The sequence below is a fragment of the Neovison vison genome, chromosome 1 (genome assembly GCF_020171115.1).
Source record: "Neovison vison isolate M4711 chromosome 1, ASM_NN_V1, whole genome shotgun sequence".
Taxonomy (NCBI): domain Eukaryota; kingdom Metazoa; phylum Chordata; class Mammalia; order Carnivora; family Mustelidae; genus Neogale; species Neogale vison.
In genome coordinates this window covers 293,677,051-293,695,169 of record NC_058091.1, presented here as the reverse complement: position 1 = coordinate 293,695,169, position 18,119 = coordinate 293,677,051, and the positions used below count along the sequence as shown (strand labels likewise).

At 35.8% G+C, this 18,119-nt stretch overlaps 1 pseudogene; it reads right to left on the bottom strand.

Annotated features, from left to right (window-relative positions):
• Positions 1-16,711: 16,711 nt before the first annotated feature.
• Positions 16,712-16,812, bottom strand: LOC122896988 (annotated as a pseudogene).
• Positions 16,813-18,119: the final 1,307 nt, after the last annotated feature.

Genomic DNA, 18,119 nt, shown 5'->3' with positions numbered 1-18,119 from the left:
CCTCAACTCTATGGTCAATTAATCTTCGACAAAACAGGAAAAAATATACAGTGGAAAAAAGACAGTCTCTTCAATAAATGGTGCTGGGAAAACTGGACAGCTATATGTAGAAGAATGAAACTCGACCATTCTCTTACACCGTACACAAAGACCAACTCAAAATGGATAAAAGACCTCAACGTGAGACAGGAATCCATCAGAATCTTAGAGGAGAACATAGGCAGAAATCTCTTTGATATCAGCCACAGCAACTTCTTTCAAGATACGTCTCCAAAGGCAAAGGAAATAAAAGCGAAAATAAACTTCTGGGACTTCATCAAAATCAAAAGCTTCTGCACAGCAAAGGAAACAGTCAAAAAAAACAAAGAGGCAACCCACGGAATGGGAGAAGATATTTGCAAATGACAGTACAGACAAAAGGTTGATATCCAGGATCTATAATGAACTCCTCAAACTCAACCCAAATGAAACAGACAAACACATCAAAAAATAGGCAGAAGATATGAACAGACACTTCTCCAATCAAGACATACAAATGGCTATCAGACACATGAAAAAATGCTCATCATCTTCAGCCCTCAGGGAGATTCAAATTAAAACCACATTGAGATATCACCTTACACAGTTAGAATGGCCAAAATTAACAAAACGGGAAACAACATGTGTTGGAGAGGATGTGGAGAAAGGGGAACCCTCTTACACTGTTGGTGGGAATGCAAGTTGGTGCAGCCTCTTTGGAGAACAGTGTGGAGATTCCTCAAGAAATTAAAAATAGAGCTTCCCTATGACCCTGCTATTGCACTCCTGGGTATTTACTCCAAAGACACAGATGTCGTGAAAAGAAGAGCCATCTGTACCCCAATGTTTATAGCAGCAATGGCCACGGTTGCCAAACTATGGAAAGAACCAAGATGCCCTTCAACGGATGAATGGATAAGGAAGATGTGGTCCATATACACTATGGAGTATTATGCCTCCATCAGAAAGGATGAATACCCAACTTTTGTAGCAATATGGACGGGACTGGAAGAGATTATGCTGAGTGAAATAAGTCAAGCAGAGAGAGTCAATTATCATATGGTTTCACTTATTTGTGGAGCATAACAAATATCATGGAGGACAGGGGGTGTTAGAGAGGAGTAGGGAATTTGGGTAAATTGGAAGGGGAGGTGAACCATGAGAGACTATGAACTCTGAAAAACAATCTGAGGGGTTTGAAGTGGCGGGGGGGGTGGGAGGTTGGGGTACCAGGTGGTGGGTATTATAGAGGGCACGGCTTGCATGGAGCATTGGGTGTGGTGAAAAAATAATGAATACTGTTTTTCTGAAAATAAATAAATTAATAATAATTTAAAAAAATAAAAAATAAAAAATAAAATAAAATAAAATAAAAATAAAAGATAACATTTTACGTAAAATTGTAAGGTCACAAATTTGACACTTTGAAGGAAATGGACTAAGACTTGAAAGAAACAACCCACCAAAATTTGCACTACTCTAATGTAGTAGTGTAACAGTAATCTGAACAGAAATCTATTCCTATCTTCTAAATTCAAATAAGAAGTATCCTTCCAGAAGAGAAAGCCCAGATTTTTTCTCTGGCGAACTCTACCAAGTATTTAAGAAAGAAATAACTCTAAATCTCTTTAATCTCCTCAAAAAAATAGAGACAGAGGGAATACTTCCTCACTCATTCTAGAATACCAGAATCACCCTAATATCAAAACCAGATAAAGACATTAGAAGAAAAATAGAAACCAGCATCTAAGTAGATGCAAAAATCGTAAAGTTACAGCACACCAAACCCAAAGTGTATAAGAATTATATACTAGATCAGGTAGGATTTATCTCAAGTAATCAAAATTGGCTACTCATTCAGTAATCAATGTACTCAACTGAACCAAAAAGATGAAGAAAGTCTTACCTCAAACATGTTACCTCCATTCAGGGGTCTCATTTTTCACATTTGTAAAATGTGGTTAATAAAGGATTTTTTAAAACAGCTGGCTGTGAGTAGGTATTGACTCCTTTCTGTCCTTCATTTTATAAGGAGATCACCAAACAGTTGTCTTGAGTCTAGTAGGGTTATCAGATATAGCCCTCATACAGTTCAAGGAATGACAGTATAGAGATATGAATATGGACTTAGAATGTAGTAGCTATTTGGTAAATATTTAAAGAAATAGCAATACTATATAGGGACACAGATGAAGGCAGTTAACTTTTTCTGGAAGTTTCATGGAAGACTTCATGAATAAGTGATTTTTGAGCCAGTTCTTGAAGGATGGATAGGAATCTGTCCAAAAGAGGAGATATGTATCAAATTTTATAGTCAAAAAGCAGTGGGGCACCTGAGTAATAGGAAGTGGAACAGTGAGGTCAGAAAGAGCAATAATGCTTCTTCCTTTCTTCCTATAGCTTTTGGGCTTGAGGTGTTCTGGTTTGGGAAACTTGTAATTATACTTGTTTCTATAATACAATTTTCTTCCCGTGGTAAAACAGAAGAAAACTTCAGGTACTCAATCTAAGTATTTTGTCTTTGGGATGGGTTGACACTCTACATTTTAGGAATGCCAGTCTAATATTTAGGTGTCATATAGGTATGAGTGTCTTTACTACCAATATCTGCTCTGATTGTCAGTTCTTTACTCTGCCAGCCATTACCTATTTTAAAATTCACAAAGTAAATAAAGAAAGTCATTTTCTTACAAAATTTTGGCCAAGTGTAAACAATAGTATTCTCTTGATAGGAATGTGATATGAGTCAAATGCATCACTTTTAAAAAGATTCTACTTTACCTTTTTATTTTGATTCATTATGTAATGTTTCAAAAATTAGATTATTTTAAAAAGAAAATGAAAAACAGGCATAGTCACATTGACTCTGTACATAGGTTTTTAATTTGGGGTGTGTTTATTTCCAGAACTTGTCCTTTGAAACCACCATTCTATTACTGAGTCATCTAAACCAGATGAATTTTAAAAATTGCTGATGATATATTTATTATTAAACTTAGTTTTTAGAAGAGTTTTAGACTAACAAAAAATGTGAAGACAATACAGAAATTTCTCATGTTTTATATCTAGTAGCCTCCAACGTCATGCATTAGTGTGGTAAATTTGTCACAGTTAATGAGCCAAAATTGCTCTATTATTAACTAATTATCAACAAAAGTCCATACTTTATTCAGATTTAATTTTTATCTAATGTCTTCTTTCCAGGAACTCATCGAGGATACTACATTATGTTTAGTTGTCATGTTACTGTAGGCTCTTCTTGGTTGTTGACAGATTCTAATACCTTTATTGATTTTGATGATTTTGAGTTTGAGAGATGTTCAAGTATCTTTTTAAAATATCCCTAAATTGAGAGTTGCATATTTTCTTCTTACATAAGAGACTGGTATTTGGGGAAGGAAAATCGTAGAAGTGACATAACATTTTCATTTCATCATATCAAGGGTGAATACTATCAACATGAATTAGTAGTGTTGTTGTTGATCTTGACCACCTAGCTGAAGTAATGTTTGTCTTTTCTTTTTCCCCCATTATGAAGTTTTCTTATTATTTTTCCTGTACCCTCTTCCTATACTGCACTCATTGGAAGGAAATCACTGCAAAATTCACACTTATGAGAAGCTCCATAACTTTAGTGTGGAGTATCTACCTTATTTGCAATTCAACCATCACTTATATATCAATATGACCTCATTAACATTAATTCTATACTTTATGTTATAATTCAGTACCCTTAATTTATCCTGATGCTCAAATTGCTCCAACCTTGGTCATTGGGACCTCTTTCAGTTGATTCCTCTGTTTCTTCAACATACTTCCATCATTATGTTTGTGTTCTGTTTTGTTTTCTTGCACTTCCTTTCTTTCTGGCACTACATGATCTTCTGGGTTCATATGGTATATATCCTCCTCTGATGCTAGACGCAGCCTTTTCTGCAGGGAACACTGGCTCCTTTTACTAAAGAATGGAATTAGAAACCAAAATAAGTTCACTAAATGTACACATTGCTACTGGAGGGTTGTTATGTTGAGAGTTACCTCAACATATATAGATATAGGTGACTGGAAAGTTACCTACACCTAGGTCCTCTCAGATGAAATACAAGGTAAAATGTGTGTGTATACCAGCATGTGTATATACACATATCTATAAAAAATCTATATATAATCATTTATATGTATGTATCCATACCTAATCTGTATGTCTAAAATCAGCAAAGACAATTCAGCTTTAATTTCTAAGTTTGTGAACAACAACTACACACACACACACACACACACACACACAGCCCAATATTACTGTATGGCTTACTCTGTGCCTCTTCTCATTTCTTATCTATAAATTGCCACTCTAACAGTGAAAAACTGATTATATTTTTCACTTTTCAAAAATAATACATACAAAACCTGGAGAATACAAACATATCAAAAAGAAAATTGAAATTGCTGAAAATAATCTCACAAGCAACACACGAAAATGTTCTTGAATTTTATCTGAACATATACAGCTAAGAAATAATTTTCAGTTTTCTAGGGCAATGCTATTATAATAGCCATCCATGGAACATTTTCCATACACTATGGCATGAGTTTTATTAAAAAAAAATCTATATGAACTTTAAGAAATTTGCTCTAGATAGAAACTTCTTGCCCTCTTTAGCACATCTACATTTCAGCAGTCATAATAGTTACCACAAATCTGAATGAATCTTAGATGTTAGGCATCATGCTAAACATGATATACATATTATCTTCCACAATATTCAAAGATATCCTTTAATATAGTTACTATTTCCTTCATTTTACGCTGATTTTTGTGGAGATAGAATACGTTACCTAATATCAGAGATATTAAGGAGCAGAGAACTGAGTCAAAAAGAGCAAAAAGCTAATTTCTTAATCATTCCTTTATATGGCCTCTTGCATTTTGGCTCACTGTTCACAAACTTAGAAATTAAAGCTGAATTGTCTTTGCTGATTATTTTAGACATACAGATTGGGTAGGCCATGTTAGCACTCTGAAATAGTTACAGGTACAATTATCATATGTATACTTGATCATTTAGAGATTACAGATACACTTCTATGTGTTGAATACCAATCAACTTTGTCAAAGTCATTGGATAGTCCTAAAGGGGGAAACGAAATTAAAGGAAATGTTTGATTATTGTCATCTCTATACTAGAATGAAGTTCTGTGAGGGCAGGGAGTTTGTTTTATTCCAAGATCTAGTCCTAAATCCCAGAAAAGTGTCTCTGATTGAGATATAATTTTGAAAATTGCCAAATATTTGTGGGTAAGCATACATTTAATATAGAATCACTTTAAAATGCAATGCTACTAGCATTTGTTCCTATTTGTATATATGAACAAAAACCATGGCAACAAAATACTACCATCATAGAGCTCAAATTTCAGTAACTCACAACCATTCTTTTTCATTTCTCTGAGAATCCTTTCAATTTATTCATTTTAATGATATTCTAATGGAACTAGTTGATCTTAATACAGTATAATCTTAATAATTATGTTGAGTTCCTAAGAATATGATGCCTACTCCATTTGGTAGTTGTAAACCTCTTCATGAAAAAAGAGTATTTAGCAGATATTTTAATGTCTGCTGGAATAAATTAAATGAAATGTGTGATACAAAATCATTTACAAAGCTCTTTTAGGAACTAAAAATTTGTTCCCATCTTGGTTTTACTCAGCTAGGAAAGTTAATTTTCTGTTCTCACTGAAGTGCTGTGTGAAACTGATTATAAATGAACTGAATTTCATAAGCCAAATGAATCTGCAATTCTTGTTCAAGTAGAGTAGATATGTAGCATACAGCATACACATATACATACCCACAATTAAAATAGTGAAACAGTTTGTGGCATATATTATATGTAAATGGAAACATTTATATATGTATATATATATATATATATATATATATATATATATATGTGTAATAATAAACCAGAGGTAAAATGTTATGGGCTGTATTATGTCGGGCTGTATTATGTCTCCCAGAAGTCATATGTTGAAGTCCTAACCCCCAAAAGAAAATAGGGTCCTTAAGGAAGTAATTCAGGTTCAACAAGGTCATTAAGAGTGGTGTCATAATCCAATAATAGGTCTAGTATTCTTATTATAAGAGACACCATGGAAAGGTCATATGAGGACACAGCAAGAAGACAGCAAGCCAAGGAAAGAAGTCTTAGGGTGAAAAAACAAAACTTGACAACACCTTGAGTGTGGACTTCCAGCCTCTAAAACTATAAGAAAAGCTCACTTGATTGAGTGTCTGACACTTGGTTTCAGCTCAGGTAGTGATCGCAGGGTTGTGAGACCTGAATTGGGTTCCATGCTCTATGCAGAGTCTGCTTAAGACTCTTTTTCCCTCTCCCTCTGTCCCTCCCTCCCATGTGTACTTGAGCACTCTCTCTCTTAAAATAAATGAATAAATCTTTAAAACTATAAGGAAATGAATTTCTTTGGTTTAAATCCACCAATGTATGGCATTTTGTTATAGCAGACCTAACTGACTAATACAATTGTCTAAACCTAAAAAGCAAAAAAAAAAAAAAAAGAAATCCCCTAAGCAAAGCTTGTTGAATGATAGCACATGTGAAAGATTTATTTTCCTAATACTTACAAGCATGTGTGTATTTAAGAGTAAGCTCATGTAATAGTACATATATGTACGTCAAGTAGCTTGAAATCAGCAAAATGTATTCTTATTTATTGTGTATAGTCAAGAATGAATAGAGACTACTTGATAGATATAATACAAATGAGCCAAATAAGGCCCCTGGATGGTTTACTTCTCTATAGCCATCTAAGACTATTGGGCCAAAAGTCTGCTGGTGTAACAAAATCCAATTGTAATACATCCATTTCTTTCAATATAACCCAAATAAACATATATTTAGCTATTTAGAAGTTGGCTTGCTCTGCATACCCTGTGAAACTGTACCTAACATCTGCTAGTAGTAAATAAGATAAACCTGGGCCCATTAAAGGTCCCAAGCCACTGCTCTGGAACCCTAAAACTCTCTATCTTGCTGCAGAGTGATATCATGCAGACAATAAGTCTCCTCTTCAATTCTTCTTCCAAGTAATTCCTTTGTCCTCTTCCCTTTCTGGATGGTGATCTTCCTAGAGTGTCTAAAAGGTCTTTTGCTAAGAGAGATTTTCCCCCTCACAGGCAACCTGTTCAAAGGCTGCCCAAACACAGCTCTCTGTGTGCTACTGCCACCTCATGGCATACATCTTGCCTTGATCAGCCCTCCAAGTCCTTTAATTCAATGCAATGGGTATAATTATATATAGGCTTGTAATCAAACTTAGACATAGATACCTATTTTATATAAACCAAATATGAACTAGAAATGGAAAATATCTCTTTTTAAGATTTTATTTATTTGAGAAAGATACAGAGAGAGTGTGAGCAGGGGGAGAGGGAGAGGAAAAGGGACAAGCAAACTCTCTACTGAGTACAGAGCCCAATGTGGGGCTTGATCCCAAGACTCTGAGAACATTACCTAAGCCAAAGTCAGATGCTTAACCAACTGAGACACCCAGGTAACCCAGAAGTGTCAAATCTCTTATAAAGTACAGCCATCTCACAAGACAACTGGGAGGAATAAATAAATTGATGTATGTCAAATAAGTAGAATAAATATTCAAATATAGCAAGTAATGATATTTAGCAAATATCAATATCCTTGGCAAACTAGACTAAAAAATATTGATCTAATTTGGAGGGACAAGATGGCAGAGAAGTAGGAGACCGTGTTCCAATCAGTCCCCAGAAGTGAGCTAAATATCTACCAGACACTCTGAACACCCTGAGATGTAAGATTATAAACTTCTGGATATCTATGGGGGCAGAAGACTCCAGTGAAGAGGTAAAGCATACTGGGAATGATTGGACTGATATCAGAGGATAAACAGAAGGCGGAAGGAGTCACCAGAAGCAACCCATTGGAAAGTAATACCCCAATACGAAAGTGCCCTATGTTTGGGGATCATCATTAACTTGAAGTCTGGTTAAAAGCACTCAAAAAGAACAAAGGGTATTAAGGGGCAAGTGGTGGGATCGGGTGGCCACAGGCAAGAACCTAAGCTCACTGTCCCAGGGCAGTCACAACTGGCACCCACTCATGTCTGAGAGAGACTGTGGTGGCCACACGGTCCCTGAGCCCATGGATTTCTGCTGTTTGCACCAGTGCTGGGGCTGTGTGCATCCCGCCCATGTGCAGGCTCCTGCCCAAGATCCCTGGACCAGCAGCCAGGTCTGAACAGAACCAACCTGGGCGTGGTCTCCAGACAACAGTCCTGGCAACAGCAGCCATAGGGAACGATATCACTCCCAGTTTACATGGTGCAGAGGTGCAGAGACAAGCAGGGGCCATGGGTGACCACCACTGAGACAGTGGCTGGGAGTGCACATCAACTGTGGGAGGTTGCAGTGTTCAGCAGAGTTTGCACAGAGGGAGTCTGTGTGTTCTGGATCATCCAGAGGGGAGCCGACTGAGATTTCTCTCTGAGGCAGAGATCTTGGTGTTGGCAGTTTACTTTGCTCTGACCTTGTGAAAAGCCACTAAAAGCTGCCAAAGAACAAAAACCTCCAGAGGGGGGAAAAAAAAAAAAAGCTTAAAAAATGGGTTTCCACAGAGCCCAGCCCCTTGATAGGAGCAGGGCAACTCAGCTCAGGCAAGACTGACTGAAAAAAAAAATGTGGCAGGTCCATCCCCCAGAAGACAAGCCAAAAGAACAAGAGAACAATAATCACAAGGTCCCCCTAAAACTGTAAAACCCCAACATCAGGGGAAAACAATATATTAAGTACCTGGTATTGCCCCAAAGCCTGTAGATTTCATAAATACAACTTTTTCTCTTTAGTGTGTTCTCACAATTCTTCTTATTTTTTTAACCTACTTACCATTACAACTAGATGTTTAATACAACATATTACATAATAGCTTTTTAACTTGAACTTTTCACATATGTATACCCATTTCTTTTTCTTTTTTAAAAAATATACATAGATGTAAGCTTCAAGGTAATCCTTTTTCCCTATTCAACACTACCCCTGTATATAAACCAGTCATAATTTCTCTGTAACTCGGGAAAGTTGAGTCCTTTAACAAAGATATTAATTTTCACCCAGGAAGAATCAAAATAACCTTCCACGCACACATTAAGGATTTATAAACACCCTCCCATCTTATTCTTCTGTGTTTGTGTGTATTCGTTTTTGGTTTTGTACTATATAAATCTTATTCTTGAGGTTCATTTTGGCTGGGTTCCCTTTTTTTTTCCTTGTCTTTTACTTTTGTCAGTCTTTTTGTTTGTTCATTTTTGTTTAGGTACCTTATAAATATTACTTTGGGGGCTCATTTTGGCTGTTTTTTTTTTCTTTTTTTTCCTCTCTTTTTCTCTCCCTCTCCTCCCCCTCCCACCCCATTTTGGTGCCTACTTCCGATTGCTCTGTAACTTTCCAAGGGCCACCTTGCCTGGATTGTGGTTGATATATTCAGCTATACATCCCTTCAATCACCTCTCACCAAAATGAATAGGAGGAGGAAAACCCAACAGAGAAAAATTCAGAGAATGTGCCCTCTCCATCAAAACTATTGGATATTGACATAAACAGTATGTCAGAAATGGAATTCAGGGCAATAATTATCCAGGCAATGGCTAGGTTCGAGAAGACCAATAGTGGCAACATAGAATCTCTAAGGGGGGAAGTGAGAGCTGATCTGGCAGAAGTTCAAAATGCTATCAATGAGATCCAATCTAATCTAAATATCTAACAGCTAGGGTAACTGAGGCAGAAGATTGACTTAGTGATCTAGAAGACAAACTGATAGAAAAGAAGGATCAGGAAGAGGTCTGGAACAAGTGGCTTAGAAGCCATGAAAACAGAATTAGGCAAATAAATGATGTCTTGAGACACTCCAATGTCAGAATTATTAGGATCCCTAAGGGGGTGAAAAAAGAGAGAAGAGTGGAAGATACAGTTGAACAAATACTGGATGAAAATTTCCCTAATCTGGGGAACAGAACAAGTGTTCATATCCTAGAGGCAGAGAGAATATCCCCCAAGATTAATGAGTCTAGAAAGACATCCATGTACTTAATTGTGGAATTCATGAATCAAAAATTCAGACAGGAGTTCTTAAGGACACCTAGGGGGAAGAGATTCCTTACATACAGAGGAAGAACAATCAGAATAACATCAGACCTGTCCACAGAAACATGGAAAGCCAGAAAGGGCTGGCAAGACATAGTCAGGTCACTAAATAAGAAGAACATGCACCCAAGAATACTTTATCCAGCAAAATGGATGGAGAGATAAGGAGCTTCTGAGACTGGCAAGGTTTAAGAGTATGTGACCACAAAGCTGGCACTGGAAGAAATATTAAGAGGGGTTCTATAAAAGAAGAAAGAACCCAAGAGGGACATAGAACAGAAATTTACAGAGACAATCTATAGAAACAAAGACTTCTCAGGCAACATGAGGTCAATAAAAACTTATCTTTCAATGATCACTCTCAATGTGAATGGCCTAAATGCTCCCATAAAACGGCACAGTGTTGCAGACTGGATAAAAGAACAGGACCTGTCCATATGCTGTCTACAAGAGACACATTTGGAACCTAAAGATACATCCAGACTGAAAGTGAAGGGATGGAGAAGCATCTTTCATGCCAACAGGTCTCAAAAGAAAACTAGGGTAGCAATTCTCATATCAGATAAATTAGATTTTAAGCTAAAGACTGTAATCAGAAATACAGAAGGACACCACATCATTCTTAAAGGATCTATCCACCAAGAAGATCTAACAATTGTAAATATTTATGCCCCCAATACAGGAGCAGCCAACTACATAACCCACTGTTAAACAAAATAAAGAGTCCTATTGATATGAATATATTGATTGTAGGGGAACTTAGCAATCACTCTCAGTAATAGATAATCTAAGCAGAAAATCAAAAAAAGAAACAAGAGCTTTGAATGGCACATTGGACCAGATGGACCTCATAGATATATACAGAATATTCCACCCTAAAACACAGAATATTCATTCTTTTCGAGCACACATGGAATTTTCTCCAGAATAGACCACATACTGTGTCACAAATCAGGGCTCAACTGATAACAAAAGACCGAGATTATTCCCTGCATATTTTCAGACCACAATGCTTTGAAACTGGAACTCAACCACAAGAAAAAGTTTGGAAGGAATTCAAAAAGTTTGGAACTAATTCAAAGTTAGCTTTAGGAAGCTAAAGACCATCCTGCTCAAGAATGTTTGGATCCACCAGGAAATCAAAGAATAATTTAAACAATTCATGGGAAACAACAAGAATGAAGATACATTGGTTCAAACCTATGGGATATGGCAAAGGCAGTTCAAAAGGGGAAATACATAGCCATTCAAGCCTCCCTCAAAAAAATGGAAAAAACCCAAATAAACCAACTCTCTTTACACATTAAATAACTGAAAATTATTTTATAATAATTTCTAAAATAACTGCAAATTAAGTCAACCCCATGCACAAGAAGGGAAATATTTAAGATTAGAGTAGAGATTGATGAGTTAGAAACTAGAAATACAGTAGAACACATCAACAAAACCAGAAGTTGATTCTTTGAAAGAATTAATAAGATCAATAAGCCACTGGCCAAACTAATCCAAAAGAAAATAGAGAGGACTCAAATTAATAAAATTATGAATGAAAGGGGAGAGATTACAACTAACACCAAGGAAATAGAAACAATCATCAGAAATTATTATCAACAGTTATATGTAAGAGTTAAGCAACATAGAAGAAGTAGATACATCCCTGGAAACTATAAATTTCCAAAACTGATTCAGGAAGAGACCAACAACTTGAACAGACCAAGATCTAGTAATGAGATTGAAGAAATGAAAAAAACCTCCCAAAAAACAAGAGTCCATGACCTGACAGATTCCCTGGGGAATTTCTCCAAACATTCAAAGACGAAATAATAGGTATTCCCCTGAAGCTGTTTCAAAAAATAGAAACAGAAGGAAAACATCCAGACTTGTTCTATGAAACCAGCATTACCTTGATCTCCAAACCAGGCAAAGACCCAACAAAAAGGAAAATTTCAGACCAATATCCCCAGGGAATATGGATGCCAAGATTCTCAGTAAGATCCTAACTAATAGGATCCAACAGTACATTAAAAAGATTATTCACTATTACCAGGTTGGATTTATCCCCAGAATGCAAGGGTGGCTCAACTTTCACAAATTAATCAATGTGATAGAACAAAACAATAAGAGAAGAGAGAAGAACCACATGGTCCTCTCAATAATGGAGAGAAGCATTTGGCAAGATACAACATCCATTCCTGACTAAAATGCTTCCAAGTATAGGGATAGAGGGAACATTCCTCAACTTCATAAAATCTATCTATGAAAAACCAACAGCCAATATCATTCTCATTGGGGAAAAGCAGACAGCCTTCCCTTTGAGATCAGAATCACAACATCGATGCACACTCTAACCACTGTTTTTCAACATACTACTAGAAGTATTAGCAACAGCAACCAGAAAACACAAAGAAATAAAAGGTATTCAAATTAGCAAAGGAGTCAAACTCTCTCTCTTTGAAGATGACATGATACTTTATATGGAAAACCCAGAAGACTCCACCCCTAAATGACTAGAACTCATACAGCAATTCAGAAATGTGGCTTCATACAAAAATAATGCACAGAAATCAGTTCCTTTCTTATACACTAACAATGAAAATATAGAAAGGAAAGTTAGAGAATCGATTCCATTTACTATAGCACCAAGAGCCGTAAGATACCTGGGACTAAACCTAACCAAAGAGGTAAAGGATCTGTACACAACAAACTACTGAATACTCATGAAAGAAATTGAAGAAGACACATAAAGATGGAAAAGCATTCCATGCTCACGGATCAGAAGAATAAACATCGTTGAAATGCTACCTAGAGCAATCTAGACTTTCAATGCCATCCTAATCAAAATTCCACAGGCATTTTTCAAAGAACTGGAACAAACAATCCTAAAATTTGTATGGAACCAGAAAAGACCCCAAATCACCAAGGAAATGTTAAAAAAGAAAAGCAAAGCTGGGGAAATCACATGGCCTGGTTTCAAGGTTTACTACAAAGCTGTGATCACCAAGACAGCATGGTACAGGCACAAAAGCAAACACATAGACCAGAGGAACACAATAGAGAATACAGATATGGACCCACAACTGTATGGTCAACTAATCTTCGACAAAGGAGGAAAAAAACATACAGTGGAAAAAAGACAGTCTCTTCAATAATGGTGCTGGGAAAATGGGACAGTTAAGTATAGAAGAATGAAACTTGACTCATTCTCTCACACCATATACAAAGATAAATTCAAAATGGGTAAAAGACCTCAATGTGAGGCAGGAATCTATCAAAATCCTAGAGAAGAACATAGGCAGTAACCTCTTCAACATCGGCCAGAGAAACTTTTTTCAAGACAGATCTCCAAAGGCAAAGGAAACAAAAGTGAAAATGAACTTTTGGGACTTCATCAAGATCAAAAGCTTCTGCACAGCAAAGGAAACAGTCAACAAAACAGAGAGGCAAACCCACAGAATGGGAGAAGATATTCCCAAATGACACTACAGACAAACGGCTGATATCCAAGTTCTGTAAAGAACACTTCAAACTCAACACACACAAAACAGATAATCACATCAAAAAATGGGCAGAAGACATAAACAGACACTTCTCCAAAGAAGATATATAAGTGGCTAACAGTCACATGAAAAATGTTCATCATCATTAGCTATCAGGGAAATCCAAATCAAAACCACACTGAGATACCACCTTATACCAGTTGCAATGGCCAAAATTAATAAGACAGTAAACAACGTGTGTTGGAGAGGATATGAGAAAGGGGAAAGGGGAACCCTCTTACACTGTTGATGGGAATGCAAGTTGGTGCAGCCACTTTGGAAAACAGTGTGGAGATTCCTCAAAAAGTTAAAAATCGAGCTACCCTATGACCCTGCAATTGCACTACTGAGTATTTACCACAAAGATACAGATGTAGTGAAAAGAAGGGCCACCTGTACCCCAATGTTCATAGCAATGGCCACAATTGCCAAACTGTGAAAAGAGCCAAGATGCCCTTCAACAGATGAATGGACAAAGAAAAGATGGTACATATATAGAATGGAACTTTACGCAGCTATCAGAAAGGATTAATAACCAACTATTGCGTCAACATGGGCAAGACTAGAAGATATTATGCTGAGTGAAATAAGCCAAACTGAGAGAATCAATTGTCATATGGTTTCACTTACTTGTGGAGCCTATGGAATAACATGGAGGATATTGGGAGGAGGATAGGAGAAGTGAGTTGGGGGAAATTGGAGGGAGGAGACGAACCTGAGAGACTCTGGACTCTGAGAAACTGAAGGTTTTGGAGGGGAGGAGTGTGGGAGGTTAGGTGAGCCTGGTAGTGGGTATTAAGGAGGGCACATATTGCATGGAGTAATGGGTGTGGTACATAACTGATGAATCTTGGAACATTGGAAAAAAAGTAAAATTAAATTAAGGTGTTAAAAAAAGCAATATTAAATTATATGCCTCCCATACTGAAATAAATTAACTTCACAATAAAAAAATATTGATCTAATCTATTGATCTTTTGCTGTGCCAACTTTTCATAATCATTTTATCACTAATTCAACAAACATTTTAAATTCATTGTGCCAGGTTTCTACATGGTAAGATCTTCCCACATTTGCTCCTCTTAACTTAGACTATTTCACATGGAACTATCCTGTTATATAAATAAAAATTCTCATCCAGATTAGTAAATTTGAATCCTAAATCACTTACTGTATTTTTCTATAATTACTGAAAAAAGCTGATATATATAGATAAGATGATATTAAAATTAAAGGTGTAAGAGGAGATGATTCTAGGACTATTAACAAATATCTATGTTTTCCTTCATATTAACTCTTTTTGTGGTCATGTTAACTATTTCCTTTCAGTTTGTGATTTCTAATGTACTCAACAAACCCATTTCTTTGATTCTTCAATTTTTATAAAAAATATCTACTACATCTATTTTTTGGTAATTTATGTATTAAAAGTATCAAAACCATTCCATAGGGGTTTAATAACCAAAACATAAGAACTTATTCAACTCAACACCAAAAACAATACCAAAAAATAAGAAAAAAACCACAAAACCCCACAAATTATCTGATTAAAATGGGCAAATAGACATTTTTCCAAAGAAGACATATAGATGGCCAATAGACACATGAAAAGGTGCTCAACATCAGCAGTCATTAGGGAAATACAAATCAAAACCACAGCGAAATATCACCTCCCATCTGTCAGAATGGCTAAAATAAAAAACATGAGAAACAAGTATTGTCAGGGATGTGGGGGGAAAAGGAACTCTCATACAGAGTTAGTGGGAAGGTAAATTGGTACAACCTCTATGGAAACAGTATGGAGCTTCTTCAAAATATTAAAAATAAAAATATCATAGGATCCAATAATTTCACTGTGAGGTACTCAAAGAAAATGAAAACAGTAATTCAAAAAGATACATATATGCACTTCTATGTTTATTGCTGTATTATCTACAATAACCAAGATATGGAAGCAACCTAAGTGTCCATCAAAAGATGAATAAAGAAGATACACACAGCCAACAGAATATTACTCAGCCATAAAAAAGAATGAGATCCTGCCATCTGAGACAACATGGATAGACCTGGAGGGTCTATGCTAAGTGAAACAAATCATACAGAAAATCCCAAGTATTATAGGGTTTCAGTTATATGCAGACTCTTATAAAACACACATATACAAATGAATAAATAAACAAAAGGTAGAATCAAACCTGTAACTACACACAAGAAACTGATGGTTGTCAGAGAGGGGGAAGTGGAGGAAATGGGTGAAGGAACTGGGAGATATGGGTTTCCCGTATAAGTCAGGAGAGTAAAAAGTACAGCATAGGGAATACAGTCAGTGGTATTAAACAGGGATGCATGGTGGTAAATGGTAGATATACTTGTGAACATAATGTATATAGTTGTTGAATCAGTGTTGTACTCCTGAAACTAATGTGACATTGTGTGTGACCTATGTTGAAAGCAATATATATCAAAACCAAAAAATATGAGTGTGTTCATATCCTACACCCCTTTGTAAATGAGAGGTCATGTAAAATATACCTGGATTCCAAGTTATATCCTCGTGTTCAGGAAGTTGTAAAATTTTATCTCAGTTGACAAATGCATAATAAATAATAAAGGTTAACAATGCTGTATAATATATAGGAAATTAAGAGAGCAAGTACTAAGTTCTTATCACAAGAAGAAACCTCTTTATTTCTTTTCTTTTATTGTATCTATATGAGAAGAATGAAGTTAGCTGATCTTATTGTGATCGTTTCACAACATATGTGTATCAAACCATTATATTATGCTGTACACCTTAAATGTATACACTGAGGTATGGCAATTATTTCTCAATAAAACTGAGAAAAAGTAAATGGAGTTCTTAAAATGTACAAATATTCTATACATATACTATAATGGACTATAAATTCTTGCAACAAAACTAATGTGAAAACAGAACAGCAGAAGAAAAAAGAATGAAAGAGCTCCCACATGGTGTATGAATTTCTCTGTTACTGTGGGTCAAATACGCATTTGAAGAAAATCTCTGTAACAAACTATAGAAATGATCCCTGAAAGTATAGTCTTGAAGAAAGTATAGTCTTGAAGACAACTTGTCTTTAAAATACATGGAATTTGTTGTTAGAAAGTCCTTTAAATTTAGATTTTCTCTTGTTCAGACAGATAAATCAGTAACTGAAGACTAAACTAGGAAACTAAGATTCAGATTATGGAACTTTAGTAAATTGCAATCATTAGAAAGAAAGTTGGCAAAAAGAAGACGCTGAAATGTATCACAAAAGTAAAGAAAGGGAAAATTTAGGTGACCTTGAATTTGGTGATAAGTTTTGAGATAAAACATCAAATCACTTTTGATGAGAGAAAAACTTAAGTTGGGCTTTATTAAAACTAAAAATTTACATGAAACATTTAGGAGAATAGAAATACAAGCCACAGACTGAGATAAACTTTTTTAAAGAGCACATACCCAACATATTTTGTATGCTAAATATAAAGAGGAATTTAAAAATTCAGCAATTAAAAAACAAACTTTTAATGGGTAAAATGTCTGAATATCTTACAAATGGGACATACAGATGGCAAATAAGTATATGAAAATATGCTGAAAAGCATTTATCATTTGGAAGTCGAAAATAAAAACAAGTAAGAACACTGCTGTGCACAATTAGAATGGCTAAAACCCAGAAATTGAATTGCAATTGCTGGCATGTATGCAGAGAACTAGGAACGCTCATTCACTGATTATAGGAATGCAAAATATTTCAGTCACTTTGGAAGATAGTTTGGCAATTTCTCACAAAGCTATATCTTAATCATACAATCTAGCAATCATGTTCTTAGGTATTTACCCAACTTTCTAAAAACTTATATTCGCAAAAACCCTGTAGGCTTTAGGGTTTTGGTTCTACATGTAAGGAGTTTGGAAATTACTGTTCCATCCTAACACGAAAAAAACCTGAACAGACTTTAAAACAAAACAAAACAAAACAAAACCCACTTACTTGTGGAGCATAAGGAATAATAAAGAGGACATTAAAAGAAGGAAAGGAAACGTGAATTGGGGAAGATCAGAGGGGGAGACGAAGCATGAGAGACTATGGACTCTGAGAAACAAACTGAGGGTTTGGGAGAGGAGAGGGGTTGGGGGGGACAGGCGAGCCTGGTGGTGGGCATTAAGGAGGGCATGTATTGCATGGAGCACTGGGTGTGGTGCATAAACAATGAGTCTTGCAACCCTGGAAAAACAAAATTAAGTTTTAAAAAAACCACAAACACAAAAACAAAAACCAACTATGTTTCTTGAATCCATAAAAGAGTAGAGGACATAGCACAAACCAAACCCCTCACCAAAATTGGAGAGTCAGATAAGTGAA